The sequence below is a fragment of the Nyctibius grandis genome, chromosome Z (assembly GCF_013368605.1).
Source record: "Nyctibius grandis isolate bNycGra1 chromosome Z, bNycGra1.pri, whole genome shotgun sequence".
NCBI classification, from domain to species: domain Eukaryota; kingdom Metazoa; phylum Chordata; class Aves; order Nyctibiiformes; family Nyctibiidae; genus Nyctibius; species Nyctibius grandis.
The window spans coordinates 40,646,609-40,665,648 of NC_090695.1; the positions used below are offsets into that span (position 1 = coordinate 40,646,609).

A 19,040-nucleotide genomic window follows, 5' to 3' on the forward strand; every position below is an offset into this window, starting at 1 on the left:
CTGTGTGCTGAAACGTTACTTGAACCCACTGATCGTCTTTCAAAAGAAGGACATATGATACGAAATAGATGGAGTGTCCTTGAGGCAGTAACAGCATAACCAAAGATTATAATTGAGCTGCTTAGTCTGGCTGTATCTACCTTTTTAATGTTTAATTTATATGTAGTACTTTAAGTAATACTATATCAATCTATATCCAAACTGTCTTCAAATGGCAAGTATAAAAATCATCAAATGGCTATATGGTTATTAAAAAGCATTCCATCTAGTTTGCTTAAGGAAATGTACTGTAAAATGCACTAGATTCAGTTATTTATATAACTAAATTATAAAAAGGATGATCACAGCATTAGATTGTACAACTGGAATAGGCTTCTCTTTCTGCCAAATGTGGGCAAGAAAGAAGGGAAGAAAGAAATATGGAAATGGTAACTCCATAGGATAATGACTAGCTCGAAGAACAAAATCAATTCATGAAAAATTGCAAATTTCACAACGGTACAATAAAAATACATTTCATTCATCGGTACACAGTAGCAATGTAAATGTTAAACTAAGACAGCCTTCACAATTTGACAAAGAAATTTTTCTTTCCAGAGTCATTAATATCTAAACATTCATAACTTGAAACGTTAGTTTCACGCACCTACAAACAAACATTCAGCTTCCTTGTCTTTAGGGAGAATCTCTCTCCAACTCGTTTGGAATTTGACCTTCTATTGCACTGCAAATCTTGTAAGACAGGTAATAATTTAGTTAAAAGTTCCTTAATGATGAGCAAAAAAGGGACAATTGAGCTTACTGTCATTTCAAGTTGAAACTCAAAGCGACCTCAGAAAACAGGCTTGGTTTTGCAAATAAATCTGAATGAAATCACCAGAGAGGATGGAGCAACACTCAAAAACTCTAATCTTAAAAAAAAAAAAAGTATTCTGAATTTGCATCTACAAGAATACACATGTAGGAAACTTGAGAGTTCAACAGTAAAGGTTCAAAGAGAACTGGAAATAAACCACTGAAAAACTCCAAGAATATGCTTTTAGAATATTAGAAAATAAAAATATTGAGAAAATATCAAAGTAGGCTAAGAAGAAATATTGATAGAAAATTATTTTTCTCAGGGAGCACTTGAGTATTTTACCTTAAAATTTAAATGAATTCACCTAATGGGGAAAACTGCAACAGGGTCTAAAATATTAAACCCAATCTGTGCAGTTGGTCCATCGATATCTATCAAGTTTGCTGATGATACCAAACTGGGAGGTGCTGTTGACTCTCTTGAGGGACATGAGGCCTTACAGAGGGATCTGGATAGATTGGAGCATTGGGCAATGATTAATGGGATGAAATTTAACAAGGCGAAATACCGGATTCTGCACCTAGGACGAAGTACCATTGGGCACAAGTATACACTCGGACAGGAGTGGCTGGAGAGCAGCCCTGCAGAAAGGGATCTGCAAGGGCTTGTCAACATTAAGCTCAATGTGAGACAGCAGCGTGCCCTGGCAGCCAGGAGGGCAACCCGCATCCTGGGGTGCATCAAACACAGCAGAACCAGCCAGTCAAAAGAGGGGATTATCCCACAGTATTTAGCATTGTGCAGCCTCACCTTGAGTACTGTGTGCAGCCCTGGGCCCCACAATTTAAGAAGGATGTGAAGGTCTTTGAACGTGTCCAGAGGAGGGTAACAAAGCTGGTGGAAGGGCTGGCAGGCATGTCCTATGAGGAGTGTCTAAGGACTCCGGGTTTGTCTAGTTTGGAGAAAAGAAGGCTGAGGGGCGACCTCATTGCTCTCTACAGCTTCCTGAGGAGGTGAAGTGGAGAGGGAGGTGCTGGCATCCAGTGACAGGATGCGTGGGAATGACTCAAAGCTGTGTCAGGGGAGGTTCAGACTGGACATTAGGAAACATTTCTTTACTGAGAGGGTGGTCTAACACTGGAACAGGCTTCTTAGAGAGGTGGTCGATGCCCCAAGCCTGACAGTGTTCAAGAGGCATTTGGACAATGCCCTTAATAACATGTTTTAACTTGGTCAGCCCTGGAGTGGTCACGCAGTCGAACTAGATGATCGTTGTAGGCCCCTTCCAACTGAAATAGTCTATTCTATTCCATTGCATCATTTTTGACTACGTTAACTAGAGTTTATTCTGAGCTTAACAGCCTGTAGCACATTCAATGTCCCCTAGCACCAAGCTACTGTTGCGCCCTTTTTGAATTACTATTATTTATATCAACCATTGAAATTTGGTGCGAGGGTTAGCATGAGTGCAGGTGATGACATACTTCCCTGAGACAAAGGGGTGTAATCAGTCACTCCCTGGATGTTTCCTGGAGTCATCAGTAGCCTCAAACGGGATTGAAGTGCCAACTACTGGAAAGTGATGCTACTCTTGCTCCTTAAGTCCTCAGAGACCACTAAAGTGCATATTCACCACACCAGAGTACTCTACAAAGGTTACAGACCTTTTATGGACCTTGCTGTCTTCAGAGTGAACTAGAAACCTACTACTCTGTACATGTGTGTGTGTATGTCTACACAAGCACACACATTACTGATAAGACACAGATCAAGCAGGTAACTGTATTTTACCACTGCACAGAAGTGCATAAATAGAAAGGTCATAATTTAGGGAAAATAAACATCTGTCCTGTTTTGTGCTACACGCATTGCAATATCACGCAGTTCTCTGTGTCTTGTCTTGCACTAGTTTGAGGATTTTATTTATTTATTTATTTACTAAAGATAAACTCTAGCTGACCCTCTGAGGGCATCCAAACCAGCAAATTTAGAAGATGACCTAATTTCACTCCTGGAGGTCCTATAGTTTATCAGAACTAGCCACCCACAGAAGAGACTGGAGGGATCTGTATGCTCTATCTTCCAGCCAAAGGGGGACAGCCTAAGGCTTTGTACTGCTTGACAGCTGTACTTCCTCTGAGACTTTGGGCTGAGGAGACAGAATTAAGCCCTTAGAATTAAGTGCAGTAATTGTAACACCGTATCTTCCAGGCATCATCAGTTTTCAGATAATAACAATTATTAATAATAATAATTAATTAAAATGGTGAGATCTACAGCTTTAGTTCATAACTGTCAATGAAATAAAAGGATTTCATATCTTTTAAATGGAATTTAATTCATATTCACTAACTTCCAGTGCCTCTCACAGTAAGGTAACACCAGCATTATTAAAAATTTTATTGCCCTCTTTTCCCTTAATGGGAATTTACTTAGACCTTCCAAATCCTTGGACCACTTGGAGAACAGTTAAACCATAGAAATATAGCACAATAAAACTTATCATTATGTATGTTCTTGTTAAATTGTTTTTTATACTTTTAACTACGAGGTCTTAGAGGCGCTCTCAGAGGAAAAGCAATGCAAAGACAGAAACACCAGACTGCAGAGCTAACTACCTTAGAGACTGATGGCAATTTAACTCTTTTATCCTTGGGAAATCTTTGTAATCTCCTTTTTGACCTGGAGGACCTTATTTCTTTAAAAAGAAACAGAGAAACATTCCTGAGAAATTGCCTGGCCAAAAGCAAGAAGAACGGATGGTGGGGGCAGGGGAGGCTTACTCTCTTTACGAGTAATCTTCATCACTGAATATTTTAAATAGATACACACATGCATTTTAATAGTACCACACTATGTTTATTCAAGGATGAAATAATTCCTGGAAGTAACAATCCTACAATATCACCGTGGAATCCCAGAACACCAAAGCATCTGCATATTTACATTAATTTTGTATTTATTAGGTCTTATTTTCTATTTGAACTTCAGAAAATGTGTGAATTTTAAAGATAATATAAAACAAGAGCCAAAATTTCTAGGCTTGTCCTTGGAAAATATTTCTTCCATAAGCGGTTTTATAGTCTAAGGCAATATTAAGATAATTTAAGACATAATTACTGGATGAATTCATCTACATCCACGTTGTGTCCTCATAAACTCTGTATGGAAATATAAATGCTAAAGCTGCCTGTTAAATTTACATTAAATATATATACGATCACCAAACTCACATATCTGACTAAGCTCTGAAACTACAACTGAAACTTCCATATGGCAGAACATGAGCAGGGAAGTTATTCAAGCTAATGGGAAGGAATCCAAGAGATGCCTTCCCAACTGTTTCTTATCTAGTAAATAAACTTTTTTTTTAAAAGAAGAATCATCTAGATATCTGGCTGCAAAGTACATTTCTCCCAGTGGGCTGAATGAAAACCAATATGCTGTTGGGTTGGTGAATTTTTGGATATATTGTAAGGGTCCCTGTTTCTCCAGTCTTTAATTACTTTGATCCTAAATGGATTGGGAAAAGAAGGCAGATCAGGTCCAAATCTGGTCCTGAGCTCTATAAAGCGCCAGGAGAGCCAAAGAAGCACAGATCTGCTACCCCTGTGCAGACCTGGAACATAAACCATTATAAATAGGTACAGCAATGTATTTCACATGGGGTTGAAGATCTGACACTTCACTTCTTTCAGAATTGCAACAAATTTCCAAAGTGCTAAAGTCCTTGACAGAAGGAAATACCAAGAACATAGAGATGAAAAAAGTTTATCAGGTTTACTATCATCATCTCATTTTGACAAAATCACTTCAACTATATTTCAAACTTTAAAATGTTGTCACATTATACAAAGTACACTGAAAACGATCTTTCAGAGCAAAAATGAAAACGTTTCAGTCTGAAAAAGTTGAAACAGAACGTGTTGGTACTATCAGAGCTTTTTTCCCTGCATTAAATGCCAGTGAACCCAACCTAGTATCACAAAGTTTTGACAGAACCAAATGTTGACACAGGTTAGAATACCGCTCATGCTTCTTTGAAGCAAACCACTCTGTAAGGAACATGAAGGAGGTGAGCCCACAGACCTTAATTCTGATCCCTGTTGGCCCCTCGTTATTCCCAAGTGAAGACAGGTTCCTTGATATTACAGAAAACTGCCACTCCCTTTCCTTCTTGTGTCCCTCCAGAGTTTTTTGAGGGGTGGAGTGTTTTTTTTTTCCCCATAAGATACTGCAATAGTGACCACAGTTTCCTAACCTCCAGCTGTCTTCCCCAAAAACCCACTCTTGTGTCAGCACTGACAGATCTCCATCACGCTGAGGTTGGAGGAGCAACCACCATGAGGACAGCTGCAGAGCCGTTCGCCGATCTGACCTGCAGACTGAGACAGGGGTGCTTTCTCTCCCGAAAAAGAGACCCTGTATTCTAAAGCTTTTTTATTGTTTTTTTTTTGTAATCAGAATGGGGAATTTCACCTACTATGTGTCACTTACAAGAAATAATAGCAAGGTTTGCACACATATGGCACACTGCAGTGAAGCGAAACATTGGACCACTTTCAGTTTTGGACAATTTGGGGCTCTCACAAAGATCAGTTTATGAAATATTTAGGAGAGAGAAGCATGGGCTCTCCAGACCTCACTCAGCCTAAAACCTAAAATTCCAAGTCTTAAAAAGAGGCCTCTACCCGGTCCTCTACCACCTAAATGATTCTATGATTTTATGATCCAAATATTTAAGCTGTCTGCTAGTCCCCTGTTGGGCTGATATCCTATACTATCCTGCATGAGTTAAAATAGCTTCTCGGATTACTACAGGCAGATAAGAAAGAAAAAGCCGAAATCACTGGCACCACTGAACACCATGGTCTTGTCTTGAGCTGCAGCAGCAAGATAATACTGCTCTGATGACTAGTCTAAAGGATGGAAATAATGATGTTTCGTCTCTGTATTACAGAGGCTCTGAATATGTATGTTACAGGAATATCTACCGGGTAGGGGAAAAAAAGTGCGCTTTTAACGTGCCCAAACTTAGTTAACTAAAAGAATTCGAAGCAACAGCGGAACCAAGGTAATGTGGGTATGAACACAGACTGTCAGCTCAGATGCAACCCAGACTACTTTGAAAGCTTGAATTCCAGTTTCGCTTAAATGCCCAAGTAACACAGTTTCAGCTCTATTTTAAGACAAATTAGCTAATGGAAGTTTGACAGCCCAAGCTGTGAAAACATCTCTGTATGTGCTCAAGGTCAGAATAGCCGAACTTGCCAGTTCATATCTTTGCTCCTCTCACTTTCCTTTCTCTTCAGGTTTGTTTTAAAGGGAACTGATATGTCTGCAGAGCATTGCTGTTCCTGAATAGTGACACTCTGAACAAGTTGGGCTTGGTCTTAAATGTGCTCCTCCTTCTTGAAACATTTTTTGAGTCTCCTAGATGGAAAAAAAAAAACCTCTAATGTAATCAAGAGTTCTTGTTCAGTTTGTTAAATCTTTGATCTGGAGGATGGGATAGTTCAGCTGGAAAAAGGAGATTCCCTTCTGAACCACCTGCATAAGAAAAACAAAACAAATCTCCAAAACAGGCAGATAAATTAAGCCACATGGCTATTACAGCAGAAACATCACAATTTCCATAGAAATAAATCAGGTTGTATATCTTGACATGGTAGGAACATGCTACGACTTTACCACTTTACCCTTGACATTCCCTCTCCTTCTGTTTAAATGGGGAGAAAAACGTATCACCTTACTGAAGCCACTCCAGACTTCTTTGGTATTTTTCCTTTGTGTTTCAGCTATTTGAATGGAGAAATTTTGCCTGGGCACTTACCTTGAGCTAGGAAAGTATAGTTTGGCTTTTTAAACAGTTGATGTCAAAAATTAATAACAGAGCCATTAAAATAAAGTAGCTCTGCATTATGTTTTTTCAGATAACGTCACTGCTATTGCTTACACGCTGCTGTATTTTGCTTTAAAAATAAAGTAGCACATTAACTCTTTCACTGGAAAAATAAACATAAGCTCTCTAGTCTTTTAAGTTTTCATGTGCCTTTGTCAGTAGGATACAAAAGTAACAATATCCTGAGGTCAATTATAATTCCTGATATCATTCTAATTCAGTATCAAGACTGAGATTTTTTCAAAGTCACTTTGTAAATTTTAATGTGAATTTGAACGTTTATGTATCTGTTAGGAGGCTAAAATTCTCAGAAAATACTACTGTAGCTAAAATAAGTAAAAATACAGATTAAAAGGAACATAAACAAAACATTTCAATTTGCAGTGGAAACTCTTTACGTGAGTTGATATATTTAATTTTGGATAACCTCTGTAAAAATACTTTTTCTAACAGGTTTTTTTTTTCAAGGCTTTCTACTGCATTCCAGAATATAATCTAAACATATTTAGTCTCAATTCTAAACTATAATTAAAATTTAATTAAAATTAAAATATAAATTTAAATCTATAATTCTAAATTCCTAGTTAGATTTATTCTAAAATATTTTTAGAATTCCAAATTTCTGCTTTTCTAGATGATAGAGAAATGTTCTATTCTAAATATATTATAAAATATACCAAGCAATATAAAACAAATTAACTTCCCTCTGAGACTGATAATTGACCTATAACTTTTACAAAGTTCAGGTAAACTGGAAAAAGCTTCCTAGATTATACCTTATGCATACAGGTTATTTTGTACAGTTGTATTTTAAAACAAATATTGCCAAATGAAATTCTGCTTTTTGAGATTCCAGTACTTTAGCGCTCTCTTGGTAACCTTATTTAACATGTGAAATTACTTGGAAAAAAAAGAGAAGACGACTAACAACCAAATAGCAACATAAAATGTTTTCCTTCATCAAAAAAATAAATGTTTTGCCACAGAACACAACTAAGTTTTCACAGAACTATCTTTGCAAGAATGGGAAATCATTAAGTCATAAAAAAAGTCACAGGTCTCAGGAGGTAATATGAGTTTAGATATTAGAAAGATATAAATTAGAACTGTATCATAGCTTTGTTCTAATACATGCTAAGTCATGCTAAGATTTATTAATTTAATCTACCCTACTATACAGGATGAACAATCCTTCCAAAGAGGATTGTGGCATCTTTTTTGGATTATATATTTATATAAATCCTGTGGATATTGGAATTAAGATCTTTCTGCACTATTAATTGAGTTCTGAAAGGAGGCAGAGGTTAGCTAATTTTCTTTAAAATAAAAATACACTTTGATCATATTTAATTACAGACAACGCTACTTCTAAATGTGCAGGAAAAAAAGAATAATACTCAAGCCAAATCATAGAAATACAAATCCTGAAGACACCTGTCAGGTAAATAACGCCAACAAAAAGCTGCCTGAATAAAGACCAGGTGAAAATGATGTTTATGTCTTACATGGACGAGCAGTGAAGAGAATTGAGCCTTATATGCCCCAGGTCACACAAGACTACAGTTAAGTACATATTCCTTCCAAAAATTATGACAGAAGCAGAGCCTGAGCCTGGCCTCAGTCTTTCTCTGTTGTAGCTCTGAGAACAAGAGCATGCATCAATCTTTACGGGAGGAGACGAGATGGCAGCTCTCCTTGAATCTGAACTCTGCTGCGCGTTGGTACCCTCTGAACACCTGCTGTGTAGTACCACTTCCTCAGAAATGAGGGCATACAAATATGCCCTTATTAACTTCACTCGTCAGTGAAGTTAAGAATTACTAAAACGTGAGAAGTAGAAGGTATCTGGGCACTACGTTGAATGTTCAAACATTAAATTGAAAGAAATATCACTATAGTACTTGAAATCTTTCTTTGAAAGTCAGTAAGGAACAGATTCATCCACCTCCTTTCTAGGACTGATAAACAGGTTGTGACTATTAGAATAATGTTCAAAAAAGTAGCTAAAAATTAATGAACATAGAGTCCTTCATTATTGGAGCGGGGGGAAAGGTTTTTGTATGAAATGCAGGTTTGGTCTTCCAACAGATCTATTAGTCTAAAAGAGTTGGTGGGAGATGGTGAAGGAAGCCATTTCCACATATGTCATGTGAAATGTTACAATTCAAATACAACGATGGACGTTAGTAACTGCAACCCCACTGTCACTGTGAGCTTCGCCTAAGGAGGCACTGCAGCAATTGTCAAGTTCATGTCCCTATCAAATAAAGGAATGCAAGGTTGCTCAGCAACCTGTGACTGTGTGTTTGCAGTTCCAGGGCAACATTACATATTTCATGAAAATTCGCAAAAGGAAATCAATTACTGCCTTCATTCCCATTAATCTTTTCTGTTCTTTCTTTTCAATACAGAAAGCAGTGCAATGTAAACTGGTAGTTCATGCCCCTTTTTGTGAAGGCCAATGAGTCACCACCTTATTTCTGCAAGTAAAAATGAGTGCAACAAAGTGTATTTATTTTCTGCTGTAGGAACAAACTTAACCTCTGCAATATTTCAAGTGACTTCAACACAGTCATCATGCATTGCAAGTTCAAGCCATAACAAATGTTGTTTGTATCTGCAAAGAAGCTGTTAGGCAATATGGTAATGTTTGTTTCAGTAAACAGCCCCCATAATGAAGCCATCGAATAGGAAACAAATACCTTTAACATTTTGAGGGGTCAACTAAATTGCCACTGCTTTCTGAAATGTTTTTTTCCCTTTCCTAACTCACTACTCAGTAATTTAAAATATCTAAATGATATACTACATCACATGAAATGAGCTTAGTCACTATTTTATTGACTTCCAATCCTGTTTCATGTTATATCACTGAACAAATGTAAAATGATGAGAACAAAGATGGATACTCATGCAGTATCATGAATGTTTGTTTAAGTAGCAAACAGAACTGCCATATTCCATAAATTATTGGTTACTCCAAACTCTAAGGATTACTGTTTCTTCATAATCTGTACTCTCTGATATGTAATTATAATAAAGAATAACAATGAGGCTTGACAAAGTTCTGACACTGCTATTTCAATCACGCAAACAGTATAAAGGGTAGTTAAGAAATAGGTTTTATTTTTGAACAAACTGCAGCAAGAGAAGTTTCACAGCAAACAATGTTCGTATTAATTTCCTTTTAAATCTCATACATGAAATATTTAATAACCATCGTCCCTAACCTGAAACTTGTGTAAGCATCTGCCCAATCCCAGTGGGATCAAGTCCCTTCTCTTTTACAAAACCGTAAATCAGAAATAACTCTGTTGAAGCTAATGGAATTTAAGAGGCATAAATCAAGGGCAATCAAATCTAACGGGGTTACTTGTGTTGAGTAAAAGATTTAACAACTGGGCACCAAGTTAGATATACTGTTATATCTCTATCCAGTTATTTAAACATCAATATAAAACTCTTAAGCACATTAATAGCAAGAGAGTTTATAACATTCAAAATGACTAATGCAGTGACCTACAGTAGTCATACTGTTTCCAGTGAACATTTATATTGCCAACAATAAACCTTTTCATGCTGTACTTTGTCTTAAAAATCTGTATTCAGCTCTTATTGGTCATAGTAAAGACAATGTTTTCATTTAACTGACTTTCTCATGAGACTTGATTTAAGCAATTTCCTCCTCTATCACCAATATAATTTACTGAAAAGTAATAAAGAAGTGACTCATGGGAGTATCTAGGACTGAATTAAGTTCATCTATGTGGTGTGTGTAGGCACTAAATCCAACACTCTTTTACGGTGAACCTAGATCATATGTCCTCAACTTTGTACTGTACCAAAGTCTGATGATGTTCCACGCTGTACAACATGCTTAACCAAATATGTTAAACTTGTCCAGAACCAGGCATGATGCCAACATTGACATTCACCTCTATTATTTGCTTAATGCTAGAGCTGTACAAAAGTTTATACCTTTTTGTGTAAAAGTAAGGTTTGCTAGTATCCATTATGTATATAAGCAGCCTCCACACCCACATGTAATCTCACTGATTTTGACAGGACAACTCAAGCAACAACTATTCATATGAGTAACAGTTTCTGAACAGGATCTGAGTTTCCTAAGTTTAACAGTATGAAAACAAACAAAAAAAATCTCTCTTTGACAGGATCTAAAGATACAGGTAAAGAAAAAACAAGTAAGCAAACGAGACCAAAAAATAAGCCCCAAAACATTATGTAGCATTCAAACCTAGTAAGAAAGAAAACATTAACATCATCTTAACTAATGTTTAGTGAGGATTTCAAAAAATATCACAGCACACCATGGGACTGCTAATTCTAGCAGAGTCATGCGATATTCCACTTAAAGTAGCTATTTGCAATCACAAAAACAACAAAAAAAAATGTGAGGTATTAATTTAGATACACGCAGGTCTCTCCTGCTATATCAACTTCCATAGTGCCAGAAGAGAGATTAAGGTTCAATTCAGTTTTCACTGGAACCAGTGGGATCTTCCACTGTATTTAATGAGAGCTGCAATAAGCACTTAATGAAGAAACATGCAACTTTTTTTAAATTCGGACCTCAGTGAGGCCTACATTTTAGATTAAGTTAGCATCCTAATGTCTAGGTTCATATATCAGCTTCTAAATTACTTCAGACTACAGAAAAGTCAAGGAGAACTGATACTGAATTCATGATGAAATATCTAAATTTACTAAAACAAATGAAAAACAGGTCACAGCTTTCATACACTGTCCATTTCACACATTTAAAGAATATTCCTTGGTGGTCTTCTTGTTTGGAGAGAAGAATCTTACAACCTGAGGGCTGAGTGACTGTGTAACTGAAAGTAGATTTTCTTGGAGGAAGGAGAAATGTTTCTACTGTATATTTGTTTAATATGTTGGTATTAAATATATAATACCAAAATACTGAAGTAGGCAAAAGCCAGTCAGTTAGAATGGTAGCAATGAATTGGATAAAACCATGCATTCTTCTTCATAAAGAGGTTGCACTTCCATTTTGAAACATTTGTTTTCATGTCAAATGAGTCCTACAAGATCAGAAACATCAGAAAATCAACACAGATTCCAGCCACCACTAGAATTGCTCACTGTGCAGTTAAGCATATCAGATTAACATTTGTTGTTGCCAGGCAGGAAATGGAAATTACTCAAATTTCACAAGACAGGAATAGTATGTAGCTACAAGAAAGCTTCCAGAAGAGCAGTCTGTTGCAATGGTAGAACCATTTATTGATAAGACTTGTGACGCCAACACAGTCCAGAGACCCTTTAGGTCACAGGATGGTTGACTCTTTTCTAAAGCAAGGCTCAGCGCCCCTGTTTAATTCCAGTTATCAGTTTCCCCAGGTGATGGCTTTGTGATTTGTCAGTTGGCCACGAACATCCTGCACTGGCCTAAGAATTACTGGGAGGAGTCCGTTCATTGATGATGGATATTTAAACTTGTGTGAGCTGAAGCAAAGGTATTGCTTGATCAGACAGGCAGAAAGGAGTAATGACAGTAATGTAGAGATGGGCATGTGTCAAGAGCGTCAAGGAGATCCAAGATATTGTCAGACATGTCCTCTCTGGAAATGACCTTGTACTTCAAACAGGTATGAATAAAATCCTACTAATGTCCTTTCGATCCAAGGAAGGTGAATGATTTGGCTTACAACAGAGCAAAAGGGAATCTTTCAAGAGGAAAACCAGAAACAGTATCATAGTTAATACTGTCATGCTAGTTAGAGCTGAAGCTCTTGTTGTGTGGCAGTGATGGGACACATCCAGTCTGTTAGACTTTCTGATACAATTGGGGTCCCTGCAAATGCATTTCTAATATTCATACAGGCTATTAAGGCCTTTATAAACTGCAACTGAATACTTTGATGAGCTGAATTTCAGAGACTCTCTGAGGTCCAGTGAGAGAAGTGCTTTCTGAGGTCCAGTGAGAGAAGTGCTTTCCTTTAAAAGCAGAAAAAGCTAATCTGAGCTGTAAAACCACTATTCAGGCATCTGCAGTGGCACCCCTCCCCTCCCAACTGGTAAAACTACTGCTCCTCACACAGTATGGGGCTTGGTTGCTCAAGAGAAAACAGAGCTTATTCTGTAGTCCATTCCTGCAGGAAAGCGGTACTACTCATTTCCAAGAGGGGCAGGGGAACTTTCTCAGCTTAAAGCCCTGCCATTGCTAAGCCCAGCACACTCACAAACATCTAATTTTTTTCAAAGATTAGCATTTGATTGATTTGTTTGCTTCAGTTCAGCTCAGATGGGTTACTCGAGATATGATACGTGAAGTACAAATACGCCGCAGTTCAGAGTGTGAAAGGAATATGGATGAAACAGACAAATAAAAACACTCAGTGAATTAAAGTAATTAAAAGCCATAGAAGCAGTGGCATGAAATCTCTCACTTAAAAAACATTTTTCATTTTTTCAGCTGGGTGACAAATGTGATGTCAATTTTTAAAAGGAGATCTGAAGCACTATGGACTTGGAAGTCGCTACTAGGCAAATGAGTAGAAACTAAGAAATAAGAGAATTAATGGACACTTGGATAAAAATTGACTGCTTTGGAAAGAGCTAGAGCAAAATTCTGCCTTACAAACTTACTAGAGTTTTTTGAAGACATCAAGCATACAAATAAAGATGGGTAGATAGATACACTCTGGCTGGACTTCCAAAAGGCTTTTGACAATGTCCTTCACCAACAGCTTTTAAGAATTTAAGAAGCCATGGCATAAGGTCTTTGCAGAGGCAAGCAATCAGTTAAAAGACTGAAAATAAAGCTTAGAAGTAATTATTTATTTGTTTACTAAAAAGCAATTAGCTTCTTGTAATGGGCTGAGGTTCCTGCTGGAGTTCTCCTGCGGTCTGTTGTAGAACCTCTTCTGGGACTTACATTATTTCATAAAAAAAAATTACGTGGAAAAGGGAGTGAGCAATGACGTGTAGATGTCAGCTATTGCTAGCAATCACAGATGTAAAGACTGCAGCTGATTGCGGGTGAACTGCAGAAGAAGCCTGCAAAACTGAGTGATGACAATAAAATGGCAAATGAAATCCAATGTAGACAAATGTAGCTGAACTGATGTACAAACCTAACTTCGAACTAAGAACTGTTTTGAGCTGCCCAGTACCACTGAGGAGTGATGATCTCAGGGTTAGGGCAGAACAATCCATGAAAACTCAGCTTGGCAGAAGTCCCAACAGCAAATGACATACTAGACATGACCAATAAAAGTATGGAGAATAAAGCAAAGAACATGGCACTGTACGAATAATCCAAGGTTTTGCCACACTTTACAGAATCACAGAATCACAGAATCACAGAATGTTAGGGATTGGAAGGGACCTCGAAAGATCATCTAGTCTAATCCCCCTGCTGGAGCAGGATTGCCTAGATCATATCACACAGGAACGTGTCCAGGCAGGTTTCGAATGTCTCCAGAGAAGGAGACTCCACAACCTCTCTGGGCAGCCTGTTCCAGTGTTCAGTCACCCTCACCGTAAAGAAGTTTTTCCTCATATTTAAGTGGAACCTCCTGTGTTCCAGCTTGCACCCATTGCCCCTTGTCCTGTCAAGGGATGTCACAGAGAAGAGCCTGGCTCTATCCTCATGACACTTGCCCTTTACATATTTATAAACATTAATGAGGTCACCCCTTAGTCTCCTCTTCTGCAAGCTAAAGAGACCCAGCTCCCTCAGCCTCTCCTCATAAGGGAGATGTTCCACTCCCTTAATCATCTTCGTGGCTCTGCGCTGGACTCTCTCTAGCAGTTCCCTGTCCTTCTTGAACTGAGGGGCCCAGAACTGGACGCAATACTCCAGATGCGGCCTCACCAGGGCAGAGTAGAGGGGGAGGAGAACCTCTCTCGACCTACTAACCACACCCCTTCTAATACACCCAAGGATGCCATTGGCCTTCTTGGCCACAAGGGCACACTGCTGGCTCATGGTCATCCTGTTGTCCACTAGGACCCCCAGGTCCCTTTCCCCTACGCTGCTCTCCAACAGGTCTGCCCCCAACTTGTACTCGTACATGGGGTTGTTCTTGCCCAGATGCAGGACTCTACACTTGCCCTTGTTATATTTCATTAAATTTCTCCCCGCCCAACTCTCCAGCCTGTCCAGGTCTCTCTGAATGGCTGCGCAGCCTTCCGTTGTGTCAGCCACTCCTCCCAGTTTGGTGTCATCAGCGAACTTGCTGACAGTGCACTCTATTCCCTCATCCAAGTCATTAATGAATATATTGAATAGTACTGGTCCCAGTACCGACCCTTGAGGGACTCCGCTAGACACAGGCCTCCAACTGGACTCTGTCCCATTGACCACCACTCTCTGGCTTCTTTCCTTCAGCCACTTCACAATCCACCTCACTACCCGATCATCCAGACCACACTTCCTCAGTTTAGCTGCGAGGATGCTGTGGGAGACCGTGTCAAACGCTTTACTGAAATCGAGATAGACCACATCCACAGCTTTACCATCATCTATCCACCGGGTTACGTCCTCATAAAAGGCTATCAAGTTGGTTAAGCATGACTTCCCCTTGGTGAAGCCATGCTGAGTGCCCCTAATGATCCCCCTATCCTTGATGGGCCTAGAGACAGCACCAAGGACAAGTTGTTCCATCACCTTTCCGGGGATGGAGGTGAGGCTGACCGGTCTATAGTTACCCGGGTCCTCCTTCTTGCCCTTTTTGAACACTGGAGTGACATTCGCTTTCCTCCAGTCCTCAGGCACCTCTCCCGTTGCCCACGACTTAGCAAAGATGATGGAGAGTGGCCTAGCAATGACTTCCGCCAGCTCCCTCAGCACCCGCGGGTGCATCCCATCAGGGCCCATGGATTTATGGACGTCCAGATTGCTTAACTGGTCCCTGACCCAGCCCTCATCTACCAAGACAGATTGCTCCTTTATCCTGACTTCTTCTGGGGCCTCAGGGGTCCGGGGCTCCTCAGGACAGCCTCCAGCAGTATAGACAGAGGCAAAGAAGGCATTCAGTAACTCCGCCTTCTTTTTATCCTCTGTCTCCAGGGCACCCACCTCATTCATCAGTGGGCCTACCTTGCCTCTAGTGTTGGCTTTACCTGCAATGTATTTGAAGAAGCCCTTTCTGTTGTCCTTGACCTCTCTTGCAAGGTTTAATTCCAAGGAGCCCTTAGCTTTCCTAGTTGCCTCCCTACATCCTCTGACAACAGACTTATATTCCTCCCAAGTGGCCAGCCCCTCCTTCCATGATCTGTACACCCTCTTCTTCCACTTGAGTTTGCCCAGCAGTTCCCTGTTTAACCATGCAGGTCTCCTGGTACCCTTCCTTGACTTCCTACCTGTTGGGATGCTCTGATCTTGAGCTCGGAAGAAGCAGTCCTTGAATGCTAACCAACTATCTTGGGCCCCCTTACCTTCTAGTACCCTGTCCCATGGGATTTCCCCTGGCAATTGCTTGAAAAGGCCAAAGTTTGCCCTCCTGAAGTCCAGGGTTGCGATTCTGCTAGCTATTCTGTTCCTGCCACATGAGATCCTGAACTCTGCCACCTCATGATCACTACAACCAAGGCTGTCCTCAACCTTCACCGCTTCAACCAGCCCCTCCTTGTTAGTGAGGATAAGATCCAGCAGCGCTCCTCTCCTAGTTGGCTCATCCACCATTTGCATCAGAAAGTTATCATCAATGCACTGGAGGAACCTCCTGGACTGAGGATGGCTGGCTGAGTAGGCCTCCCAGCAAATATCAGGGTAGTTGAAATCCCCCACAACAACCAGGCCCTGTAATTGAGAGACTGCTCTCAGCTGCCTGTAGAAGGCCTCATCACCCTCCTCATCCTGATCTGGTGGCCTGTAATAGACACCCACAACAGTATCACCCCTGCCAGCCTGCCCCTTAATTCGCACCCACAAACTCTCAACTCGCTCCTGATCCGCCCCTGGACAGAACTCAATACATTCGAGCTGCTCACTCACATAAAGAGCAACTCCACCACCTCTCCTTAGTGGCCTGTCTTTCCTGAACAAGACATTGCCATCCATGACCACATTCCAGTCATGCGAGGCGTCCCACCAAGTCTCTGTAATTGCCACTAGATCATAGCCCCCCGACCGAACACGGATTTCCAACTCCTCCTGCTTATTCCCCATGCTGCGCGCATTGGTGTACAGGCATTTCAGGGAGCGAGCTGGGCACACCGATTTCACCCCAGGGGGATGGGAGGCCTCCTGGTCTACCTCAACACTAGAGCGTTGCCCCAGTGGTGCAAGCCCAGCTACTACCCCATCCCCCTTCGAATCTAGTTTAAAGCTCTCCGAATGAGCCCTGCTAATTCCTGTCCCAGAACCCTTTTGCCCCTACGACATACTGTGTGCAGTTCTAGTCCCCTGTATTTAAAGAAGACATAGTAGAGCTGGAAAAGTTTCCAAGTGGGAGAAGATCACTGGACAAACATATGACACACCCTCTGCATGGGGAATAGATAAGTAAGCAAAGACTCTTCAGTCTAGATACGATTTAGGGGAAGATCTTAGAAATCTAAACAATTATGTATGGCATAAGAAGAATGGAGAGAGATCAACTTTCACCATCTCTTTCAGTAGCCATCAAATGAAGCTAGTAAGTAACAAGCAAAAGAGAGATGGTTCTTCATGCGGTGAAGTACCAAACTTTTAAAATCCTTGCAAAGAATATTGTGGATGCTGAAAGTTTACTTTTATTGAAAGACTAGACAAGTGTCTGGACAAAAAAAACCATGAAGAATTTCTAAGTACGCAAAAACCGTATCCAGCTCAGGCAGTCTCCTGAGCTGAAAACAGCTGAAGGGAGTGTTAGGGAGATGCATCGGATGCTTGTTTTGTTCATTCTCTGCCACAGACAGTAACTTTAACACCACTGCTATAGGCAGGCAGGCTAGATGGATCTTCTAACTGACCCAGAATGGCCTTGCATCCTTATGGGTCTATTTGAATAAAGGCTGTTCACATGAACAAAAATGTTATAGGAACTACTTGTCTATGCCCTAGATGTCATATTACTGGCTTTAGGGGTGTGATACAGCATGCATTTTCTTCCCTGTTTGTTTTTAAGACATCAGGTTACTGTGTTAAAGTGCTCTACAAAAAGAAAGCTCAATAAAAGTAAAACAATGTTCTCTAGGTTTATCCAGAGGGGAAGCTACATGCTACCATTGATCAAGCTAAATATTTAAAAAAGGAGAACATACCCAATTCTAGGCTTGAATTTCAGCCACACAGCACTACTCAGTAACACTTTCACTGCCCAGTAAACCCTCTTGCATAAAACCCAGTGGTTTTATTCCAGTTTGAACAAGAATGAATAAGAGAATGTAGCAAAGGTTTTAATTATGACCTGTAACATCTCTGCAACTTCAGCTTGGCCCTGGAAAACAAACATAAATGAGGCCTATTCCCTGCTGGCACAAAAATGTCTCTAAAAAGAAAAAAAAGGAGAAAACCCATAACTTGACCAAAAATGGCCCCTTTTTGACAGCTGTCCCTCAGAAGGATAGCCTTCTGGTATCTCTCTGGGAATAGATTCCTTCTATATGAAATTCTGTGCTGAGAATTTTTTTCCTTCCTAATTTGTTGAGAACTATACAATCCATTATCATGCCTGGCTAATGCGCCTTTTACAATCTCCATCATACACCATCATGTAATTCACAAGAATTTCCACAACAAGCTATTCTGGCAGGATTTCATGTCTCTTCTAGACTTGCCAATCTGTCATTTTGAAGAGTTTTTCATTCTGCAAATATCAATCAATTTGGGTCCAGCATGTTGCCAAATAATCCCTTACTGTCTTAAGCTCTATATCTCTGGCAAGCAGGATTCTGTTTGATCATATTTTTTCCTGTGTTTGGCACATGACAAAGAGCACTACAGTTCCTCACTAGGGACCACATGATTTACTCACATCCATGGCTGACATATGTATGTCCCCACTTTGTGATTTTACAATTCATTATTTGGAGAGGAAAAGAAAGATATACTGGTCAATTACAGAACCACAGAACACAGCTGCAAAACATACAAATATGATACTGGAAATATCTAGCCTGACAAAGTCTAGAGAACTATTTATGACATTGTACAAAGCAGTGGGGCGGTTTTATACAAGCTGGCTGTCTTTTCTGGCCAAGGCAGACAGATGTCAATCAAAACACAGCAACCAGAATGACCATGGGAGTAGGAAGCCTATCTTCTAATAGGAAACCAGAAGCTGCAGAAGCAAAAGTGAAGGCTGGTTCCCCCTGCAAATGTGCTGGAGAAACAGACGAGCCACTTAAGCACAATAACATATATGT

At 39.9% G+C, this 19,040-nt stretch overlaps 1 protein-coding gene across 2 annotated transcripts in view; it reads right to left on the bottom strand.

The window, feature by feature from the left end:
• PCSK5 (proprotein convertase subtilisin/kexin type 5) overlaps nucleotides 1-19,040 on the bottom strand; it is a 259,149-nt gene that overhangs the window by 230,032 nt on the left and 10,077 nt on the right. The gene's annotated exons all lie outside the window — the stretch shown is intronic.